Below are 22,274 nucleotides of genomic sequence, written 5' to 3' on the forward strand. Positions count from 1 at the left end.
CATAGAGAAGCACATTGGACACGATAGACCGTGGAAACTGCTATTTTCTCGCTCGTGAATCAAACAAGGGATGGAAAAGGGGAAATACACTTACTGGCCGTTGTAACAAGGGAGCCAGAGAAAATTTACCCGGCGTTACGCGCGCAGCTAAAGTTTTCAGATGGCGTGAAAGGGGAAGAGAAAGTCTACAGTCGTTACGCACGCTGATTTTTACGCCATTAATGGTATTAAAATAAATCTAGGAAAATTGAATGCTAAGGAAAAATATACGTTGTACCGATGCATATAAATTTCTTAAATATACATAATTCAACGCTTATTTTCCAAGTATTTTATTATTTTGCTACCTATTTAATTTTCACTTCTTTCATTCGATCGTATCTACTTATTTTCTTACGTTTCATTGATAAATGATTCGCTTGTGCTAAAGCACAGTTCTTTTGCACCGTGGTAGACTTTCGGAAAATTTATAAAAATTCTGGCGACCTTGTTGGTTTGTTTAACGTACAATTATTTGTTAAGTCGATTTTTTAATAAAAATAAAATTTCCTGTAAATGCTCAAGAGGGTGAAAATGTTGTACCTAAGACTATTCGATTTAATTTTATCGTCTAACTGCTTCACTCTTTACATACAAATTCAATGAACGAACAGCCTGCGAACAACATTTTTCTTATTTGAAATGCGAATATATCGATTTAAGAAAAATTAATGGAGCATCGCTGTTCAGTCGGCAGAGGCAAGTTTGCAACTTTCAAGAGGAAAATTATGACCGAAATAAAATACTGGGAACCAATAGATTCGCGATAGGTCGTGCAATTTGCAATGGATGAAAGTCACGACCGTCTCCATATTTCCCCACAAAATGTTTTCCACGTGTTTGAGCCTCAACTTTCCTCCCTTCTATCCACGGTCCTCTCGATAAAACTTTTAATAAGTTCTCGGCGAGATATATATACATCGGTAATTCCCTACGGGAGACCAGCGTTGTTTCCTCCATTACTCTATTTATACATTCTTGGTTATTCGCGTTGAAATTTATACGATATCTTCGCTCCTTCCCTTTTTTCAAAAATCAAAACAAAATATTTTTCTTCGAAGAATGTAGATATCCAAGTTTCGTGAGTCAAACAAATATTTGTACAACAGTTAGTATAGAAAAAACTTTGATCGTATAAAATATTTTGTATTAGCACTGTAACACGAGACACGACTATCACGATCAAAATAGTCAAATTTAAAAACGACCTGAAATATGTACGTGAAAGTTGCAGGATTTAGTAAAAGAAATTGTATTTAATATTTAAATAAATTGTATTTAATAGAAAATTAAAATATGACATGGATATCTATCTTAATGGCGATAATATAAAATAACGAGGCTCGTTAATTAATATAGTAGATGATTGATTGGTTAAATAATTTTATGATCTCTGAGAAATACGTAGATATATGTCGTTGTATGATATTTCATTCGATTTGTAACGTTTCCAAATCGAAAATAGTTCTGGGTATTTCTGCTATCAATTTAAAGCATAAAAGACAGATATTGATTACATGTCACGAAAGCCAGATAGCAAAGTTCAAAGTATTACCTCAAAAACAGACTGTAGAGTTGTTTCAGACTTTCCCCGATATATTATTTTTACACCAAATATCTCGTAGCTTCTGTACGTTTCAAACGTATGTACGTTTTCAAATTTGTTCCAAACTTTACCAATACCGACAAAATAGTCGAGTTTCGTTACAGTGCTAACGAAATTTTAAAACGTTTCGTACAACACACACGATATATTTATAAAAAGTATTTACGAGTTCGCGAATATTTCCGTGAAAAGTCATCATCGAGGATCGTATCGAATTTTCTTTCATTTTCTTTTCCTTTTTTTTTTTTTTTTTTTTTTTCTTATTGGCAAGATATCCTCGTTACAAGAACATGATTCAAAAAAACTTACAGTGACGTAGATAATAGCTGAAGAACGGACGGTTGTTCACAGTGGAAACTTCAAAAGATACTCACCTGAAACAGAGAATTAAAAGGAAGTCATTGTTAGTACAGAATCCTTTCTGTCTATTCGGTACGATCGCCGGCAACTTATTAAAGAAACTTAAGACGCTTCGTTAACTGGGAAAATCCCAACGTGCTAATTACGTACGGTGGTCCTTTTAATGATAGTTCGCCAAACTAATTACATTTGAACTGCTTTTAAGAAGATAATGAATTCCCAAAACGTGCGAAAAGTTCCGAAGGATAAATTTCATTGCAATTTACACGAAGGGTCTTTTGAACGTCGGTTGATACGATCGTTACTCCGGCTGTTCCTCGTTTCTTCTCTCGAACGCTTTCTGAATTTTCTATCGAATGATCTCTCATTAGCACTTTACCTGGCTACCTTTGCATGCAACTTTTTAATTGGCTATCTTCTTTTTTCAAGTTCTTGCCGCTTCCACATATTTTTCATATTCGCGTTTAAATTAACAGAACGAAATTCAGTGGAAATACCTCAACGTAAATATCATTAGTTAACCATTAAACGCAGTAATCAAAATGGAAGGTTTAAATATTGCCAATAAAAATGTATCACGGCAACAGTCAATCGAATAGTCCATGAAAACTATCGTTGCAAATGATCCAATATAAAAATTAATCTGTCTAAAAATCATACAATTATAACGAGAATCGATTGAATAGATTATGAAAACGTTTCGTGTCTCGTTACACGTCCCATCGTCCCATCATAATGCCACACAAACTCGTGTAGACACGTGTCTACCTCAACATTCCATTCTCTCGCCTCTGACGAGAATTCAATCGTATCGCCGACAATAGTCACGATACCTCTCGTCGTCACCTCGAAACAACCAAAGAATTTCGAACAAACGATCGAAAAACTACGCTGGTAATTCACGTACTATTGGCTTGGCAACTAAGTGATTGCGGGTTTTATCAACACCACCTAATGACAAAATCCGCAATCACTTAGTTGCCAAGCCAATAATATATAATACCAGAATATGTGGCCATAAGAAGTATTATCACATCATTATATTTATCCTAGTATTTACATACTATTAATTAGAACCAAGTATGTTAAATTTCGCATCATTCGCCAGCACTTTCGTATTATAATTATCGTTGCAGTACGAGAGATCGTTCGCGTGAACTATCGCTCGACTACTTTGAAGTTCAACTGGACGCGATCGAGTTTCTCTGAAGCGTAAGGATGGAAAAAATTTATAATAGATGCATAGACTTGTAGAAGAAATGCGCGTTCACTTGTCGAGGCTCCATTACACAGCGATGATAGAAAAAATAGTTAATGTTAGGCTGCGAGTGGACCTGGAATTACCTGATTTGGCATTTTCTTCCGAAAACAGGACAGGATGGCGAGAATAAGCAATTGGCGATTACACGTTTCGAAGAAGGAGAAAATCCAACCCCTACGCACCAGTCACATTAGGTAGCGACGAGTTCTGAAGTGATCAGACTTCAAGCAAAGGAGGAAAAATATGCTAATTCCAAAAAATTCCGCGTCCTTGATCTTTCCTTGGTTATAAACCTTGGATTTGACGGGTTCATGATCGTATCGTTGCGCTGCGACAACTATACAAATTTGACCAAATGTACAGTCAGAATCTGATTAAAGGACGCTTCGGTAGAAAATAAAGGTACGCGTCGGTGGTTTTCGTAATTTCTTACGCGATAATTCAGCGCCGTTGAATGCAGAAAGTGATCCGTATTGCGCGGGTGCAGCACGTGCCAGGAATCGCGATTTCACGACCGCCGTCACGAGTACAAACAGGCTCGGGGAATTCGTTGTATTAAGGACGCGTAGTCGTTGCCTCTGGGGCTAATGTGTTTACAGATCCGCCAATTGTAAACTACACCGCAACCAGACGGGGTGAATCAGTGTTGCGCAGCTGTACCTGCAGGTCGCTACGATCAAGAGGAACAGGGGAAGAGGCCCAACGAAATTCCCCTGTTGCGCGTTACTAACGATATGGTCCGGCTCGATTCGCCATAGTTAAGCGCTTATTCGACATTCTTCATCGAACAAAGTGGATTTATCCTTTGAAAGATTAACCGCAAAATGTTCGAATCTGCGTTCGAACTGGATATGTACAACTTTCAAACTTCTCTCTCTCTCTCTCTCTCTCTCTCTCTCCCCCTCGTTTGTTTGCATCGTTTGGTCCGCACGCGCCATCGTAAATCTCCGTTTTACTGCGTAACTTAACAAATGGCGGTAGTCGCGATTGATGTACACGAACACGAGACCTGACTTCTTCGGGACGTTAGTTATCCCTCCGGGAATTTTCAAAGGGATTTTAGTCTGTCACGGATTTTTGCGTTTGATTGATTTGGTATAGTCTGATCGAGCTAAACGATCTTTCAGGATGGGTTTTCCGCTTTGGAATTTTGTCGATGGATACGCGAGGAATGGTAACATGATTTTCGAGTATGTATTAGGTTGTCCGAAAAGTTTCTTTCGTTTTATAAGGAAATAATAGACGCACAATATTGTTTTTATATTAGTTTATTCAACTATGCACAAACGTAATAATAGAAATATAACGAAATGGATCATATTCAATAAAATAATATAAAAGGGAAATTGTTGTTCATCTATTATCACCTTATGGAACGAAAGAAACTTTTCGGACAATCTAATAGCTTACGTATGAATAATATGAACAATATACGTATATAGGTGCATTTAAAAGAATTACATTTGTACTGATATGCAGTGTATCAGATTTGTAACGTAACGTGTATTAGAATCGTATTAGAATGGAACAGAGTGATTGAGGCGTCGAAATAATTCAATACCTTGTATGCTCTGGCTATATACGGCAAGTTGAGTCGCATTAATTTGCGATGGGGATAACATAACGTCGTTGTAGCCTAGCGGACCCACGGTATCGTGCCAAGTGTTGGCGCAACTTCGACATCTATGGACGCAGCTGCAGCCTAGCGTTGTAGCGAAACACGAGCGATTAAGACAGTATTCTGTCCAGGTTAAGCTGCTCAGATTAGGAAGCCTAGACTCTGTTAGTTGTGTGTAAGAACGTCGGCTGACATCGCGTTATACGTCCATCGATTTCTCTGTCGACGGCGTACCAACGCCACAAAAATACCGCAGAATACCAACTTCCCTTCTCTCGTGTTCTTACGTGGAAAGTAAAGAAACTTTCGTATCGCCTGAACTTTCCTAGAACTTTCAATATTGGTATAGGAAGTATATTGATTTATAAATTATTTGTTTCGAGAATTTTATATTGTGTACACATATTGAGGTTCGTGTTTTAAAGTTGTGATTTTTTTTCAGGACCAACGATTAGAATATATCCGTGTCATTCACCGATGGTCTTTAAAATATTTGTACTTTTTTTTCTCATTAAGCGTTTCAAACTTTAACGAAAGTTTATTTCAATTGGAAAAATGGAGTATCTGCGAAAATACGTGAAACGAGTTCCTGTGTACTTTTTAATATCCGTAGACATTTTACCTGGTTCACTGGAAAAATATAATAAAATATAATATTTTGTTACCGCACCTGGTATTGATACGTATTTACTGTCTAGTAAATTTCTCGAACACTGAAGAAACACTTTATTTTCTAGAAGAATTTTCTAAATATTTTAATATACATATATATAATTTTATATACCTCCTACAAACATCTGCAGCCAACTAACGATCAGCCAACACGCCCAAAACCCAGTTTTCCCTTAGAAGAAAATTCTTTTGTTCGAATGCCTTCGAATAAAAATTTGGAAGCTTTCAACCCTTGCACAATCAAGCCTTTTACCACAAATTCTGTCCGAAACTCGTATCAAATCGGTGAAATAATCAAACGAACGTGAGATCAGAGGAGGCACCGTTGTAAGAGCGAAGATTTCTGTCAGTTTGCTACAAACGTAACGATATAGAAGCAAAGTCCTGGGTGTCGCATAATATGCAAAATCCTGGAGCATGCAAACTAGGGCAGATCTGTCTGCTCCTTTTTCTCCGTGGCGTGAAACGCGCTAAATCCGTGTCCATGTTCACGACGCAACAATGGAGATGCAGCACGTCCACAAAAGTGCATCGCACCTGTACGTACAATGCGGTCCCTTCCTTTCTCTCTGTACGTGACACGCGAAGGTCTATCCAGCGGCGTACTCTCCAGTCTACAAGGTGATTCGAGTAGAGGATATAACGTACGGGGATAATTTGGTTCTAATAATTCTTTAAATGAAAATTGATATCATTGATTGAGATTCAGAAAATCGATAGAACAAGAAGGTTTCAAGACGCAGCGACGATTCGTTCGGTCGAATTGATTTGTATCAGCTTCTAAGACACCGAACTGTATCAGTTAAGTATTAAACTTTCAATGTTTATTTCGTTTATGTTATTTTACCGAGTATGTTTTTTTTTTTAGAAAAAAAATCTCTTAGGCAAAAATAAAAGATAGAAGAATGTGATAGCGTTGCACCACGTTGAAACGTTGTTTTATCTTTTTTGTAGAATGCGAAACACCCTATAAACGTGCTATTTTTGTTATCAAGTTGATCATTGAATCAGTCGGGGATGACATTCATGATTCGTGAATAGAATTAAGAATTGCTCGACAGCGTTGCTTAAAACAAGGGTTAGGCACGTCGGTTAATTGCGTGGAGTTAAATCCGCGTAGGTGCGGAACCTCTTTCTCTCCCGCAAAAATTGAAATATTCACGTACGTACGCATGTTCATATATTTCCAGCACATACGCATAATATGTACTATTTAAAATGTATATTATATCTTAAAATTTACGTCTGTTAAATTCACTCGTTGTAGTCTTCGCTACGAAAGCATTAGACGCAACTGTCTTTCCGAAATCATCGCCGTATGTATCGAGCAACAAAATCGAATTCGAACATTTGACAAACTATTTGAAGGAAGAAAAGGATAAGAATTCATTTATTTTTCGCGTACGCACAGCGAAACTGTAGCTATGCAGCTGACAGAGACGCACTAGTCGTTAAATGAATTAATTTGTGATTAATGTAAATAGAAAATGAAATTTGTCAAAAATAAAAAGAAATAATGGAAACCGCGTTGCTCGAGGCAGTATTATATAGATCCAATTTTATTAAACGTACATCCTATTTTATTTGAAACGTTTCATACATTAAAAATCTACAATTCATATAACCCATTTTTGTACTTAACAAATTGACAACGATTGAAGTTCGATATTACGAAAAATTTGAAAATTGAAATACAAAATTATGTTACTTGACATTTAGTTTAAATCAACCGACAAATTTTCCCATAACGATTCCCGCGATACATTTTTAATTAACGAACGTGTCAACTTTCATACGTATTATTCTTCTTCTTTCTTTCTTTTTCCTCTCTTTTTTCATTACAAAGTTTGGTTTCCTATTAGTATTTGTGTATTTTAATTAAAATCCGTAAACATTTTTTTCAGAATAACTTTCTTTTTCCCCTCTTAATGCGAGAAACGGAGAAACGTAATTCGAACGCGGGTCACGAAACTTAGTTGCAACGAAACAATTGAAATTACTAGGCGCGACCGTAGATTGTTAGCGGAAACACCCTGTATATTCTTCGCGTATTTTAGATGCAGTGCATGTGGCGTTTCGGTTTTCGGAGGGTTTTACGCGGACGTTGTTCTAGCCGCTCTAAAGTCATTTTCTTTTTCTTCCTATTCTTTTAACTTGCCTCGCTATAGCTTGCAATTTCACGTGAATTTTTGTAAGCCAAAGTGCAGCAACGTGCGACCTTAACATTAACATGCTCCTATTCCAACGTCTCTGCTATATAAAACCTTTAAATAAAATACTCAGCGATCCTTAAGAGATACAAAGTTATATCTCATTGATCAATTTACTTTGCATACATTTTATATCGTATTTTATAGTTGATGAACGAGTAGCAGATTTAAAAGATCTTCAACGTTGAAATGTCTGTAAAAATGACATTTAAGACTGAGATATTCATTAACCGTAAGATTATTAACGACCAGACAAATTACTGTGTTTGAATATCACGAATACTTTATCGTCATTTATTAAAATAATGAAAATTCGGCGAAAGAAACTTGTAATTTGTGATAACTATAAGAGAAGAGAAGTATTTTATGTATCTCGGGTCGGAATAAACTCTTGACACCTATCAGTTTCACACGGTAAAGATAAATCTTAACAAAAGAGCGCGGAATTTCATTCGGAACGCTACATCACGATCTGAGCTATAAGAATTGAATTTATCGTAGTTAGATTGTTGGTTCGAAGAAAAAACTAGGAAAACGTCGTGCGATGTTTTAATTTTCAAAAAATATTACTTCTCGGCCCCTTGCCTGTGTTACAAAATCCCAAGCAAAATCTGCAGATTTATATGAACATCGCCGACAAATGTTTATACCGAGGCACTTTTTATTATCAGCATTTTTCCCAGGGGATATTACACGGGCCACAGATTATACCTTTAATTTATGTCACGCCGCAATTATTCGCGCGATTACGAGTGTCGCGCATTATTTCTCGCGTCTCTGAACGAGATCCGATCCAACGTATGGTGGACGAGTTTAGTCGACATAAAAAAAAAAAAAAAAAAAAAAAAATATGAGACCGGTTGAAAAAAAGAAGCTAATTCGCCAGACTCTGTACTGCATCGAAATAAGCTTCTTCCGGACGTATATCTTTTTTATACGCGTTGGAAACAGCGAAACGTTCGTACGTTGTAAACGCGAGCATTTTATGCCGTGCATAAAATGTTCATATCCTTTCGGATATAATTTTTCGTCCGATCTGTTTGTCCAAGGGAAACGACAAACGGTTTGATCGTTCGTAAAATTTCGAAATTGTTATGCACAAGTTAAAAAAAAGCATCGATAACTGATATTCGCTCGAACCACCCCCAAACACGCGACTGAATTTTCAATTAAAACGGCCGACGGATCGATATTGTTTAAAATAAATGGCTTCGCCGAGTTGTAATCCCCGGAACGTTCCTAAAATTTCTGCTGAAATGTTCTTTTTTTTCCTCTCTCGTTCCCTTCGGTATCAGCTACACGCTAGGTAAAAATGTCGACATTGTTATTCACTAAATAACTCGAATTTCACAGTGTTCCTTGTAAAAGTTAATAGCTCTGTTGCGAAGCAAAGCTTTCCATGACGAATACGAAAATTGGTAGAATCAAGGCGAATGAAGAGAGTCAGGGGTGAGAGAATTTTTCGTGAATCGCCACGTAGGCCAATCTTTAAATCGCTTAATAGATTGACGTTTAGTTGAGAAAGACACTTTTCTATTGCGAAAATGAAAATTAACAAAGAATGATCGAATCGAATAGGAAGGTTTGTAGTTGACAAAATTCAGAAAGAATTGTCATACCTTCAAATTTCATACTATTCTTTACAATAAGTTGCACTTTCCGTGAAAAATATCCGTCCCGTGATGAACCTAAAAATTCACGAAAATAGTTCGCTGTAATTAATAAAATTAAAGGAATTTTCAGCAAACGAAAAACTTTCTCCGTACGAAAACTTCGCCGAATACATCAATTGCCATACGTAATTCTCATAAATTCGGAGTTTCCGATATTCTTACAAATACGTAAGAAATCAATACGTCTAAATTACAGTACAATAATTTCCAGAACTGTCTCTTGAACGAAAGGAATCACGGATGACACAAGTTTTCAGCCGGACCATTCTTCCAAACGAAATTCCTCTGGATCTATAAATCCAGGAGATTTAGACATTCGGTATAGTTATTGTACAACCGCGACAACGCGTACGTCTCTCTTATGAAAGGAAAGAGAAAAAAAGAAGGAGGTCGGTAAATATGCGGCGCGTGTTGCAACGATTTAATGGGAGAACTCGTGGCGAGCCTGGACCCGGCACAGGAAGAACCGCGCGGGAACAACTTTTCACTGAAATTTCATTTCGCGCCGGGAAAGAACATCCGCTCGATATCCGCGCGGCTACGAATTATCGCCAACTTCTCGCGTTGGATGTTTCGCACAATAAACCCCGGGAGTACGTATTCTCCGTGGCAGCGGACGTTAACCAGATACGCGCGAACAATGGACCTGCAGCGAAAAGTATTTTTTTCAAAACGAAGTCGCGTAGCACGCTGAAAGAGCGGCCGTGTCTCTTTTCAATCGATTTTCGTGGATTTTTCACGATGTTCGATTGAAGATTTATGCGTGATTGGAAGCGTTCGTTAAGTTCGTTACTGTCTGGTGCGTGTGGTTGATAGATAGGAGAGGATTTTCGTGCATTGAGAGACGCAGCGTGCAATTGGGAATTCATTCTTCTTTATAGAAAAGAAACGGCACGAGAATGATTCAAACTGTCGGCTTTGTTTTAAGTTTCTACCACTGGCGCGACGTCATAGTCAGACAGCTCGATAAATTGAACTTTTTTAAATGAACTTTCCGCCGATATTTTCGGTGATGTTTGAGAATTTATTTTGCCGATATTGTATCGCCAGCAGTTTTATTAATTCTAATATATATGTTCATGAATTTCTTTGAAATATATCGTGTATTTCATTATGTCGACTACTTACTACTATAATAAATTATATTTTCGCGTATTCTTCGCCTCTATGAAATGTTTAGTCCCTCGAGTAGCGAATTTATTTGTGAATCCTACTCGTCAAACCCTATCACAAAGTATAAAAATGGATGAACCCCTAAACCAAGTTTAATTAAGAATTTATTCTATCAGTAGCTTGTACGAATTGTTTACTCCTTTCTATTTGATATTCTACAAAATTCTTCTAATATCATCGCTATCGCTTTTGCTACTTATCGTAACAATTTGAGTTTTCTACAGATTCGTTTGAAAAAATCAATTTCGCAATTCGAAGCATCAGTTGCCTCTCCTCGAACATTTTTTCAAAAAAGCAATTCCATTCAACAATCGCCAATCAATTTCTTTCGTCGAAGTGTTCGACCGACGTTCTGAACCGTCTGAACAGCCTATTTCCTGAGTCAATTAAGGTCACCGAGAGAATTCGCAATGATCTTGGCAGCCGCAAAAATTCGCCGCGTTTTGTCAGCATTTAGCAAGTTCTTAGCGATCGACCGGTATAACTTTCGCCGTCGTTCGAACAAGAACGAAGGAACTTGGAATTTTCATTGAGTCTAGTCGCGCATTATAACATCGTCAACGACGAAGTTTCCCTTAATGTTGGCCAAGGGAAAAACCGTGACGCGAAACTTTCCGCATACATTTTCGGTTGGCGACGCGTGCATTGGAAAGGTTCACCCAATTTTTAGGCAATTACGTGACGAGGGGCAGAACACGGGCATAATTGCCCCGCAGGGATCGTTAAAACTCAGAATACTAACCGTGAGATACACTGATAATCGCGAAAGTATTGAAACGCTTACCGTAGAACATTTTTTCTGAACGCTTCGTGTGTTTCGTACGAAAAATTTCTGAAATTTCATCGGTGGTATAGCGGAACAGAACTGTCGAGATTACAGCGATCGCGAGTTACGAGGAATTCGTTACAAACACGTGGCTGATTAATAAAAAGCTGATATAGATACGGTACGAACAGTTGCCTTGAACTTAATGCGAATGAGGCGCTAGGAAACTACATTGACCGATTTCGTGAATTGAAGAGGCGATAGTGTTACAAAACGCTGTGTTTCTTAAACTTTCCTTGGGATTTACGATTATTTGTGTGATGTTCTTGCGATGAACGAATTATAAAAATAAGTCATTCCATGGATCGATCGTGCTTTAATAATCGTGAACCGAGCCGTAGCTGAACTCTCGTGAAACGAGGAGGAGACAGGCCTGTAGTCATCGACATCTGGCTGAGCAACGCTCTTTCTGTTGCAGATTATTAATCGAGAGATAAGAAAATAGACGAGACCGGAGACGCCGGTTGTCGACGATTAATCACCCCGTTAGAGCGCTGGGTGTCTTTAGGTGCTGGTTATCTACGACTGGCGCGGATAGACCGAACCTTTAACGGAACGATGCTTTGGCATGATGAATAGCTTTGAAACTGGAGGTGCAGTTCTGTGCCGGGTAATCGATTTCGATACAATTTTTGAGGCACAATTTGAATCGTTTAAATATCGAAGAAACTATGAGAGAAAGAAACTATGTACTTTCAATTAAAATAAGTTACTTCCTTGTTCCGTGTCTTAATGTACTGCATCTTCTAAAAACAGAAGCTTGGAAAATTTTATATTTCTATCTATTCTCTGTTGTATTTTGCACCGTAATACTTGACAAAAATGGAAGAATTAAAAATTATATTACGTTTGTATACACAATTGTATAGCAATTGGAAAAATAGAAACCTTAAAAATATTTTAAAACTAAAGCAAAGTAAAGTAAACAACCGTTATCGTATTTTATATATTGGGTTGGCAACTATATTATTACCACCTAATGACAAAATCCACAATCACATAGTTGCCAATCCAATATTTTGAAACAATATCATGGAATTTCAATTATTCATCTGATCAGATTCGAAAACTTGTCAAAGTACTGTAGAGGTTTATGTGTAGAGGATAGTTGGTACTCGAGGTTTAAAGGACGAGATTGTTCGTTGTTGGAACCGTCGATTATATTTAAAATAATAGATTAATGTACAGCCTATATACGTGAGTCGTTAGTACAAAGTATAAATCATAAAATAAAATCGCGGATAAATACTGGTTAACGTTCGTCGCGTAACTCGGTAGATACTAGTGATATTCGGAGATACTGTAGATACTGTTTGATACTCGGTATGAACTCTCTTGCTCGTGATCGCATCCGTTTATTTAAACTGGTCGGAAGGAAATTGGAAAATTTGAATTTGTCTTCATTCGACGGTTGCATGTAGCGACGATATTGTTTTGCCCGGAGTCTATTTGCTCTTACATTACTTGTATCCTAACGATTTTGATACTTTGAGGCAAGACAACATGATTTGAATTGTCCTCTGACTCATGTGCTGCTACAGTACTAAAGGACTTTTATAATAACAAATTTAATGATCGGGTATTTTGCTGTATTATTTTCGTACAACGTCGATTTACTGCAAAAATATTATATCAGATATTAAAGGTAAAAAGTAATTTTTATGTTTATAATTTATATAAATTTATCTTGTTGTTATTTTTACATTCAGAGGTAGGATCAGCATAGTTATATAGTCACCATAGTCACCATAGATCACCATTGTTAGATAAATCTATCACACCGTTCTGAGCCGAAAAAAATCCTTATTGTACGCGCTTACGTAGACTAGGAAAAAAAACAAAGGAGCATCTAAAAATATCGATCGAGTCTATCGATAACATCTAGAACAATCTTCTAGTTACTGCTTTTTGGAACTAGTGCATCCGCATGTGGAGGATGAGCACGAACTCACGTTGTTATTTTCAACATCTCCTCTCAACGGAATTCGAATGCTCGTCAAACCAATGGTTTCTAGGTGAGCATTGTGACTTGGCTTGCCCAAGCTTTTTGTTAGTAAATCAGCTGGCATCTCATTTGTAGGCATATAGAAAATTCCAATGATTCCCTTTTGGAAAATCTCACAAACATAATGATAGCAGATGTCTATATGCTTCCTTTAACCGTGGAACACTGGATTTTTTACCAATTTAGCTGCACTCTGGTTGTTGCAATATATTTTGGTTGCTCTTTCTTCAGCCATCACATCAAACCTGCTTAGAAATCATCTAGTGGATTCTGTTAGTGCCATGTATTTGGCTTCAGTGTTGGAAGTAGCCACACTTTCTTGCTTTCTGGATTCCCAAGATATAACACCATTCGATAGTTTGAATACAAAGCCAGTTCTGGATTTCCTATCGTCAATATCACCTCTCCAGTCGGAGTTGACATATCCTGTTAGATCTCCACTAATATTTCTGAAACATGGACCAATGTTAGACATTCCCATTAACAATAACATAAGACCAATTTGGCAGATAACCAATGACTCTTCTTTGGGTTGTTATTAAAACAACTTAATGTGCTCATGGCATACATTACATCGGACCTGGTAGCTATGGCGGAAATACATTAATCATCTTATCAGAGACTGATGGATGTTTAAATCAATTTCAGGAGATTCATAATATTTGCTTGAATTTATTTTTCATCACTCTTTTCAAAAATTGTAGCCATTTCGTTTGTAAATACGATCCTTTTTCCAGACACTGCAACTTTTGATACCGAAATCAAATTTGCTTTTAATACTGGTACATGCAATGTGGTTTCCAATCAAAACTTCCACAGCTTGTTTTTTATACACTTAAATAATACTGCAGTACCTTTGATTTCAGCTGGCTTGCCATTCGCTGATTTTAGCTGGCTTGCCATTCGCTGATTTCACGTTTTGATTTTTGATTGGCTGTATGGATTCAAAACGGCTTACGTCATAGCATATATGTGATGTAGCATCACTGCCAATGCACCATTCCAGTGGTTCCCTGTTTATATTCAATGAAACATGATAATAAACAGTGATAATACTATCCTGATTATCTTCATACTGAATATTGGAAGCACATAAGCATTGTTCAGTTTTGGATATTCCAGGAACCTGTGCTAGTTCAGCTTTATGATTATCCCTTTTCTTCTTCAAGCTTTGATGTGCCCTATATATCCATGATTGTGGCAGTAAAAACATTCAATGTGTTTTACTTGATTAGTTTTAATAAACCCATTTTTATCTGAAGATTTTCTATTTTTATCATACCTCGTGTGTTTATTTGGATCTTCCTGTTGTTATTTTTACATTCAGAGATAGGATCACAATAGTTATTAGAATATTGCACGGATAAATCTATCACACCGTTCTGAGCCGAAAAAAACCTTTATTGTACGCGCTTACGTAGACTAGGAAAAAAAACAAAGGAGCATCTAAAAATATCGATAGAGTCTATCGATAGCATCTAGAACAATCTTCTAGTTACTGCTTTTTGGAACTAGTGCATCCGCATGTGGAGGATGAGCACGAACTCACGTTGTTATTTTCAACATCTCCTCTCAACGGAATTCGAATGCTCGTCAAACCAATGGTTTCTAGGTGAGCATTGTGACTTGGCTTGCCCAAGCTTATTGTTAGTAAATCAGCTGGCATCTCATTTGTAGGCATATAGAAAATTCCAATGATTCCTTTTGGAAAATCTCACAAACATAATGATAGCAGATGTCTATATGCTTCCTTTAACCGTGGAACGCTGGATTTTTTACCAATTTAGCTGCACTCTGGTTGTTGCAATATATTTTGGTTGCTCTTTCTTCAGCCATCACATCAAACCTGCTTAGAAATCATCTAGTGGATTCTGTTAGTGCCATGTATTTGGCTTCAGTGTTGGAAGTAGCCACACTTTCTTGCTTTCTGGATTCCCAAGATATAACACCAATCGATAGTTTGAATACAAAGCCAGTTCTGGATTTCCTATCGTCAATATCACCTCTCCAGTCGGAGTTGACATATCCTGTTAGATCTTCACTAATATTTCTGAATCATGGACCAATGTTAGACATTCCCATTAACAATAACATAAGACCAAATTGGCAGATAACCAATGAATCTTCTTTGGGTTGTTATTAAAACAACTTAATGGCGGAAATACATTAATGATCTTATCAGAGACTGATGGATGTTTAAATCAATTTCAGGAGAGTCATAATATTTGCTTGAATTTATTTTTCATCGTTCTTTTCAAATATTGTAGCCATTTGGTTTGTAAATACGAACCTTTTTCCACTCACTGCAACTTTTGATACCGAAATCAAATTTGCTTTTAATACTGGTACATGCAATGTGTTTTCCAATCAAAACTTCCACAGCTTGTTTTTTATACACTTAAATAATACTGCAGTACCTTTGATTTCAGCTGGCTTGCCATTGGCTGATTTTAGCTGGCTTGTCATTCGTTGATTTCACGTTTCGATTTTTGATTGGCTGTATGGATTCAAAACGGCTTATGTCACAGCATATATGTGATGTAGCATCATTGCCAATGCACCATTCCATTAGTAGGTCCCTGTTTATATTCAATGAATCATGATAATAAACAGTGATAATACTATCCTGATTATCTTCATACTGAATATTGGAAACATGTAAGCATTGTTCAGTTTTGGATCTTCCAGTAACCTGTGCTAGTTCAGCTTTATGATTATCCCTTTTCTTCTTCAAGCTTTGATGTGCCCTATATCCATGATTGTGGCAGTAAAAACATTCAATGTGTTTTACTTCATTAGTTTTAATAAACCAATTTTTATCTGAAGATTTTCTATTTTTATCATACCTCGTGTGTTTATTTGGATCTTCCTGTTGTTATTTTTACATTCAGAGATAGGATCACGATAGTTATTAGAATATTGCACGGATAAATCTATCACACCGTTCTGAGCCGAAAAAAACCTTTTCTATTTTTATCATACCTCGTGTGTTTATTTGGATCTTCCTGTTGTTATTTTTACATTCAGAGATAGGATCACAATAGTTATTAGAATATTGCACGGATAAATCCATCACACCGTTCTGAGCCGAAAAAAACCTTTATTGTACGCGCTTACGTAGACTAGGAAAAAAAACAAAGGAGCATCTAAAAATATCGATCGAGTCTATCGATAGCATCTAGAACAATCTTCTAGTTACTGCTTTTTGGAAATAGCGCATCCACATGTGTAGGATGAGCACGATTTCACGTTGTTATTTTCAACATCTCCTCTCAACGGAATTCGAATGCTCATCAAACCAATGGTTTCTAGGTGAGCATTGTGACTTGGCTTGCCCAAGCTTTTTGTTAGTAAATCAGCTGGCATCTCATTTGTGGGCATATAGAAAATTCCAATGATTCTCTTTTGAAAAATCTCACGAACATAATGATAGCGGATGTCTATATGCTTCCTTTGATCGTAGAACACTGGATTTTTTACCAATTTAGCTGCACTCTGGTTGCTATTTAATTTGCAATATATTTTGGTTGCTCTTTCTTCAGCCATCACATCAAACCTGCTTAGAAATCACCTAGTGGATTCTGTTAGTGCCATGTATTTGGCTTCAGTGTTGGAAGTAGCCACACTTTCTTGCTTTCTGGATTCCCAAGATATAACACCATTCGATAGTTTGAATACAAAGCCAGTTCTGGATTTCCTATCGTCAATATCACCTCTCCAGTCGGAGTTGACATATCCTGTTAGATCTTCACTAATATTTCTGAATCATGGACCAATGTTAGACATTCCCATTAACAATAACATAAGACCAATTTGGCAGATAACCAATGAATCTTCTTTGGGTTGTTATTAAAACAACTTAATGGCAGAAATACATTAATGATCCTATCAGAGACTGATGGATGTTCAAATCAATTTCAGGAGAGTCATAATATTTGCTTGAATTTATTTTTCATCACTCTTTTCAAAAATTGTAGCCATTTCGTTTGTAAATACGAACCTTTTTCCAGTCACTGCAACTTTTGATACCGAAATCAAATTTGCTTGTAATACTGGTACCTGCAATGTGGTTTCCAATCAAAACTTCCACAGCTTGTTTTTTATACAGTTAAATAATACTGCATTGCCATTGATTTCAGCTGGCTTGCCATTGGCTGATTTTAGCTGGCTTGCCATTCGCTGATTTCACGTTTTGATTTTTGATTGGCAGTATGGATTCAAAACGGCTTATGTCACAGCATATATGTGATGTAGCATCACTGCCAATGCACCATTCCAATAGTGGTTCCCTGTTTATATTCAATGAAACATGATAATAAACAGTGATAATACTATCCTGATTATCTTCATACTGAATATTGGAAACACGTAATCATTGTTCAGTTTTGGACATTCCAGTAACCTGTGCTAGTTCAGCTTTATGATTATCCCTTTTCTTCTTCAAGCATTGATGTGCCCTATATCCATGATTGTGGCAATAAAAACATTCAATGTGTTTTACTTCATTAGTTTTAATAAACCCATTTTTATCTGAAGATTTTCTATTTTTGTCATACCTCGTGTGTTTATTTGGATCTTCCTGTTGTTATTTTTACATTCAGAGATAGGATCACAATAGTTATTAGAATATTGCACGGATAAATCCATCACACCGTTCTGAGCCGAAAAAAACCTTTATTGTACGCGCTTACGTAGACTAGGAAAAAAAACAAAGGAGCATCTAAAAATATCGATCGAGTCTATCGATAGCATCTAGAACAATCTTCTAGTTACTGCTTTTTGGAAATAGCGCATCCACATGTGTAGGATGAGCACGATTTCACGTTGTTATTTTCAACATCTCCTCTCAACGGAATTCGAATGCTCGTCAAACCAATGGTTTCTAGGTGAGCATTGTGACTTGGCTTGCCCAAGCTTTTTGTTAGTAAATCAGCTGGCATCTCATTTGTGGGCATATAGAAAATTCCAATGATTCCCTTTTGAAAAATCTCACGAACATAATGATAGCGGATGTCTATATGCTTCCTTTGATCGTGGAACACTGGATTTTTTACCAATTTAGCTGCACTCTGGTTGCTATTTAATTTGCAATATATTTTGGTTGCTCTTTCTTCAGCGATCACATCAAACCTGCTTAGAAATCACCTAGTGGATTCTGTTAGTGCCATGTATTTGGCTTCAGTGTTGGAAGTAGCCACACTTTCTTGCTTTCTGGATGCCCAAGATATAACACCATTCGATAGTTTGAATACAAAGCCAGTTCTGGATTTCCTATCGTCAATATCACCTCTCCAGTCGGAGTTGACATATCCTGTTAGATCTTCACTAATATTTCTGAATCATGGACCAATGTTAGACATTCCCATTAACAATAACATAAGACCAATTTGACAGATAACCAATGAATCTTCTTTGGGTTGTTATTAAAACAAATTAATGGCAGAAATACATTAATGATCCTATCAGAGACTGATGGATGTTCAAATCAATTTCAGGTGAGTTGTAATATTTGCTTGAATATATTTTTCATCGCTCTTTTCAAATATTGTAGCCATTTGGTTTGTAAATACGAACCTTTTTCCACTCACTGCAACTTTTGATACCGAAATCAAATTTGCTTTTAATACTGGTACATGCAATGTGTTTTCCAATCAAAACTTCCACAGCTTGTTTTTTATACACTTAAATAATACTGCAGTACCTTTGATTTCAGCTGGCTTGCCATTGGCTGATTTTAGCTGGCTTGTCATTCGTTGATTTCACGTTTTGATTTTTGATTGGCTGTATGGATTCAAAACGGCTTATGTCACAGCATATATGTGATGTAGCATCACTGCCAATGCACCATTCCATTAGTAGGTCCCTGTTTATATTCAATGAAACATGATAATAAACAGTGATAATACTATCCTGATTATCTTCATACTGAATATTGGAAACACGTAAGCATTGTTCAGTTTTGGATATTCCAGGAACCTTTGCTAGTTCAGCTTTATGATTATCCCTTTTCTTCTTCAAGCTTTGATGTGGCCTATATATCCATGATTGTGGCAGTAAAAACATTCAATGTGTTTTACTTGATTAGTTTTAATAAACCCATTTTTATCTGAAGATTTTCTATTTTTATCATACCTCGTGTGTTTATTTGGATCTTCCTGTTGTTATTTTTACATTCAGAGATAGGATCACGATAGTTATTAGAATATTGCACGGATAAATCTATCACACCGTTCTGAGCCGAAAAAACCTTTTCTATTTTTATCATACCTCGTGTGTTTATTTCGATCTTCCTGTTGTTATTTTTACATACAGAGATAGGATCACAATAGTTATTAGAATATTGCACGGATAAATCTATCACACCGTTCTGAGCCGAAAAAAACCTTTATTGTACGCGCTTACGTAGACTAGGAAAAAAAACAAAGGAGCATCTAAAAATATCGATCGAGTCTATCGATAGCATCTAGAACAATCTTCTAGTTACTGCTTTTTGGAACTAGCGCATCCGCATGTGGAGGATGAGCACGAACTCACGTTGTTATTTTCAACATCTCCTCTCAACGGAATTCGAATGCTCATCAAACCAATGGTTTCTAGGTGAGCATTGTGACTTGGCTTGCCCAAGCTTTTTGTTAGTAAATCAGCTGGCATCTCATTTGTGGGCATATAGAAAATTCCAATGATTCTCTTTTGAAAAATCTCACGAACATAATGATAGCGGATGTCTATATGCTTCCTTTGATCGTAGAACACTGGATTTTTTACCAATTTAGCTGCACTCTGGTTGCTATTTAATTTGCAATATATTTTGGTTGCTCTTTCTTCAGCCATCACATCAAACCTGCTTAGAAATCACCTAGTGAATTCTGTTAGTGCCATGTATTTGGCTTCAGTGTTGGAAGTAGCCACACTTTCTTGCTTTCTGGATTCCCAAGATATAACACCATTCGATAGTTTGAATAGAAAGCCAGTTCTGGATTTCCTATCGTCAATATCACCTCTCCAGTCGGAGTTGACATATCCTGTTAGATCTCCACTAATATTTCTGAAACATGGACCAATGTTAGACATTCCCATTAACAATAACATAAGACCAATTTGGCAGATAACCAATGACTCTTCTTTGGGTTGTTATTAAAACAACTTAATGTGCTCATGGCATACATTACATCGGACCTGGTAGCTATGGCGGAAATACATTAATGATCTTATCAGAGACTGATGGATGTTTAAATCAATTTCAGGAGAGTCATAATATTTGCTTGAATTTATTTTTCATCACTCTTTTCAAAAATTGTAGCCATTTCGTATGTAAATACGAACCTTTTTCCAGTCACTGCAACTTTTGATACCGAAATCAAATTTGCTTGGAATACTGGTACCTGCAATGTGGTTTCCAATCAAAACTTCCACAGCTTGTTTTTTATACAGTTAAATAATACTGCAGTGCCTTTGATTTCAGCTGGCTTGCCATTGGCTGATTTTAGCTGGCTTGTCATTCGTTGATTTCACGTTTTGATTTTTGATTGGCAGTATGGATTCAAAACGGCTTATGTCACAGCATATATGTGATGTAGCATCACTGCCAATGCACCATTCCAATAGTGGTTCCCTGTTTATATTCAATGAAACATGATAATAAACAGTGATATTACTATCCTGATTATCTTCATACTGAATATTGGAAACACGTAAGCATTGTTCAGTTTTGGACATTCCAGTAACCTGTGCTAGTTCAGTTTTATGATTATCCCTTTTCTTCTTCAAGCATTGATGTGCCCTATATCCATGATTATGGCAGTAAAAACATTCAATGTGCTTTACTTCATTAGTTTTAATAAACCCATTTTTATCTGAAGATTTTCTATTTTTATCATACCTCGTGTGTTTATTTGGATCTCCTGTTGTTATTTTTACATTCAGAGATAGGATCACAAAAGTTATTAGAATATTGCACGGATAAATCCATCACACCGTTCTGAGCCGAAAAAAACCTTTATTGTACGCGCTTACGTAGACTAGGAAAAAAAACAAAGGAGCATCTAAAAATATCGATCGAGTCTATCGAGAGCATCTAGAACAATCTTCTAGTTACTGCTTTTTGGAACTAGCGCATCCGCATGTGGAGGATGAGCACGAACTCACGTTGTTATTTTCAACATCTCCTCTCAACGGAATTCGAATGCTCCTCAAACCAATGGTTTCTAGGTGAGCATTGTGACTTGGCTTGCCCAAGCTTTTTGTTAGTAAATCAGCTGGCATCTCATTTGTGGGCATATAGAAAATTCCAATGATTCCCTTTTGAAAAATCTCACGAACATAATGATAGCGGATGTCTATATGCTTCCTTTGATCGTGGAACACTGGATTTTTTACCAATTTAGCTGCACTCTGGTTGCTCTTTAATTTGCAATATATTTTGGTTGCTCTTTCTACAGCCATCACATCAAACCTGCTTAGAAATCATCTAGTGGATTCTGTTAGTGCCATGTATTTGGCTTCAGTGTTGGAAGTAGCCACACTTTCTTGCTTTCTGGATTCCCAAGATATAACACCATTCGATAGTTTGAATACAAAGCCAGTTCTGTATTTCCTATCGTCAATATCACCTCTCCAGTCGGAGTTGACATATCCTGTTAGATCTTCACTAATATTTCTGAAACATTGACCAATGTTAGACATTCCCATTAACAATAACATAAGACCAATTTGGCAGATAACCAATGACTCTTCTTTGGGTTGTTATTAAAACAACTTAATGGCAGAAATACATTAATGATCCTATCAGAGACTGATGGATGTTCAAATCAATTTTAGGTGAGTTGTAATAT

The 22,274-nt window shown here is 36.7% G+C and overlaps 1 long non-coding RNA gene across 3 annotated transcripts; it reads right to left on the bottom strand.

Moving 5' to 3' along the window:
- Positions 1-12,580: 12,580 nt before the first annotated feature.
- Positions 12,581-21,370, bottom strand: LOC125384945. 3 transcript variants are annotated; one of them, XR_007223803.1, is made up of 3 exons: positions 19,018-21,370; positions 15,734-18,777; positions 12,581-15,493 (listed from the first exon to the last, which is right to left on the bottom strand). It is a non-coding gene; the product is annotated as an uncharacterized LOC125384945 (long non-coding RNA). The 3 variants fall into 3 exon arrangements; XR_007223802.1 differs by having other exon boundaries at positions 15,734-16,289; positions 16,426-21,370; XR_007223801.1 differs by having other exon boundaries at positions 15,734-21,370.
- Between the last annotated feature and the right edge of the window lie 904 nt (positions 21,371-22,274).

This window comes from Bombus terrestris, chromosome 4, assembly GCF_910591885.1.
Source record: "Bombus terrestris chromosome 4, iyBomTerr1.2, whole genome shotgun sequence".
In the NCBI taxonomy this organism is placed as follows: domain Eukaryota; kingdom Metazoa; phylum Arthropoda; class Insecta; order Hymenoptera; family Apidae; genus Bombus; species Bombus terrestris.